Here is a 2,905-nt window from a genome sequence, read left to right as displayed (position 1 = left end):
CTTTTGCCTGTATGTAGAACTTTATATCTCTCCATCAAATCTGAATGAAAGCCATGCTGGGTCCAGTATTCTAGGTAGTATGTTTCTCCCTTTTATCACTCTAAGTATATCATGCCACTCCCTTGTGACCTTTTAATATTTTCTCTTTTTAAAAAATTCTTACCAGTTTAATTACAGTGTGTCTTGGTGTGGTCTTCTTTGGGCTGATTCTGTTTGGGACACTGTGCTTCCTAAATCTGGATGTCTGTTTCCTTTTCTTGGTTAGGGAAGTTTTCAGGTATTATGTCTTCAGATATGTTCTCTTTCCTGTTCTTTCTCTCTTCTTTTTCAGGCTCTTATAATGTGAATATTAGTGTGCTTGATGTTGTCCCAGAGGTCTCTTAAACTGTCCTCATCTTTTTTTTTTTTTCTCCTGTTCAGCTTCAGTGATTTCCATTTTTGTCCAGCTCACTGATTCATTCCTCTGTATAATTTAATCTACTGTTGATACCATCTAGTGTATTTTTCATTTCAATTATTATATTCTTCATCTCTCTTTAGTTCTTCTTTATATGTTTTCTAACTCTTTGTTAAAAACTTCTAGCTTCTCACTCTGTTTATTGTTCATTCTTTTCCTGAGTTCTCTGATCATCTTAATGATCATTACCTTGAACTCTTTATTGGATAGATTGCCTGTCTCTGCCTCACTTGATTCTTCTCCTGAGGTTTTATTGTTCCTTCATTTGGAACTTGTTCCTCTGTCAGCTCACATTGCCTAAGTTGATGTTTTTATTTCTTTGTGTCTGGTAGTTGGCTATGCTTCCTGACGTTGGTGAAGTGGCCATTTGTACAAGACATCCTGTGCTTCCCAGTAGCACACAGAGCTGATACTCTAGGTGTGGGGCCTGCTGCTGTGGCAGGTTGATAGCCGTGGGTGGTCTGGTCGGCGCGGTTGGTCCCCAGTCTAGTTGTCGACCAAGACCCTGCCTGAAGCAGGGGGTGACTTTCGGAGAGAGTGGGGACTTGTGAGGTGGGCGACACCCCCGAGGTTGTCTCCTAGATTATCTTAGGTAAGTTGAGGAGGCTAAATAGGACAGTGAATGTAGGCAGTTGGCACAGTTCCTGGCATATACTTTGGGCTCTATGAATGGCATCTGCTATTATTCATTCATTGCCTTATTTAATAAGGACCCTTTAAGAGTGTGGTTTCTTAGATCCTATGCTAGGTGCTTAGGACAAAGCTGTAAGGTCCTGTTGAGGTTTTTGTCAGGATTGAAAGAAATGATACATGCAAAATATTTAGTGTAGTTCCTAACTCACAATAATGTTTCAGTAAATGTTGTCTATAAGTATTGAGTCTAATTGAAAAGGAGTGAGAAAAATTCTTACGTTTTTTTCTATATGTCTTTTGATCACTTGGCTACAGGACTGAGCCATGTTTGGTTACAAAAAATAGATTTTATTGATCAAAGTAATGTCAGCTGCCAGACTGATAGTTTTCAGATGTTGTTTTTAAGTCAGAATTAAAAGTTTAGGAATAACTGGCAAATGAAATAACACTGGCATCTTCTGAACGCAGGCACTTAAATCATTAAGAGTTAGCTAAGTTAAAAATACCCATGTGCAACGTGTGATTGTCTTTATTTTCCTGACCAAGAATGGACAGATCTGCCCATCTGCAGGAGACTTAAGTTGTGGTATAGCCACACGACAGAATTCTGCAATGAAGATGAACATACTTCAACCGCAAGCTATGTATGGGCAACTCACAAACACGGGGTTGAGTGAAAGAAGCCAGACACTGAATGATTCTATTTATATGAGTTACAAAACAGGAAAAGCACATCTATGGTATTATAAGTCTGGGCAGTGTTTGCTTTTGAAAAGGCATTGATTGGGAGGGGGCTCCAGGCATGTTGGTAATGTTTCTCGAGCTGAGTGCTGGGAACACAGGTATATTTTGTAAAATTTTACCAGACAGCACACTTGTGTGCATTTTAATGTATGCTTGATATAGTTTGATTAAAAAGTTTTGAAAACTGATTGAGTGCCCCTTCGTTCTGTACCTGCACAGCCCAGGCAGGAGAGGCAGGCTCCCTACTTGGTGACTGAGAAGGAGCTAGATTTCCAGGCAGGGGGATAAAGGGAAAGGAAGTCATATTTATTCTGTCTGTGGAGAACTTTGTTTTGAGGCTCAGTAACAAAAATAGTTTCACATCTTCTGAACAATAATTTTCTCTTTTTGTTTATTTTAAAATATCTCTTGAATATTATAAATGTTGCAACAGGGGGCGCTTTCCTCTGTAGTGGCTGCTACTGAAAGTTTTGGGGTCAGCCTCTGGCAAGTGCAGGAATTGTATCTTTAGATGTCATCCTGAGTTTTTTATTTCCTGTCTTTATTTTTCCCTTCCTAGTTCACTCATTTGTTTAAAAAAAATTGTAATGCGTGCGTTTCCTTTGTCCAGATTCACTCACTTATTTTTTAGAAGTTGAGGTGTGTGTTTCCTTTACCCCTAGTCACTCATTTGTTAGAGAAAACATGATAGTATGTGTGTGTCTTTTTTTTTTTTTTAATTCAGTTGTGCTGTGTATCATGTGGGTTCTTAGTTCTACAACCAGGGATTGAACCTGAGGTCCTTGCATTTAAAAGTGTAGAGTCTTAACCACTGGATCACCAGGGAAGTCCCAGTATATGTGTGCCTTTTAGTAGCTTTGATGCTTTTTGGAGAAAAATGGTGTACAAATAAACAAACCAGTGCAGAAAACATGGATAGCAACCTTATGTGTGTTGAGCATCTCTACCACTTATTTCAGAGGATGTTACAGGGGAAAAGTGTGGTTTGGAGGGGCTGACTTGGCACATAGGAGGTGCCCAATACACTGGTGAGGCATTGGCCAGCGGGGCAAGGATGAAACACAGAGGACC

This window comes from Budorcas taxicolor, chromosome 18 (genome assembly GCF_023091745.1).
Source record: "Budorcas taxicolor isolate Tak-1 chromosome 18, Takin1.1, whole genome shotgun sequence".
Classification (NCBI taxonomy): domain Eukaryota; kingdom Metazoa; phylum Chordata; class Mammalia; order Artiodactyla; family Bovidae; genus Budorcas; species Budorcas taxicolor.
The sequence above is the reverse complement of the archived record's forward strand: the minus strand, read 5'-3'. Positions refer to the sequence as shown.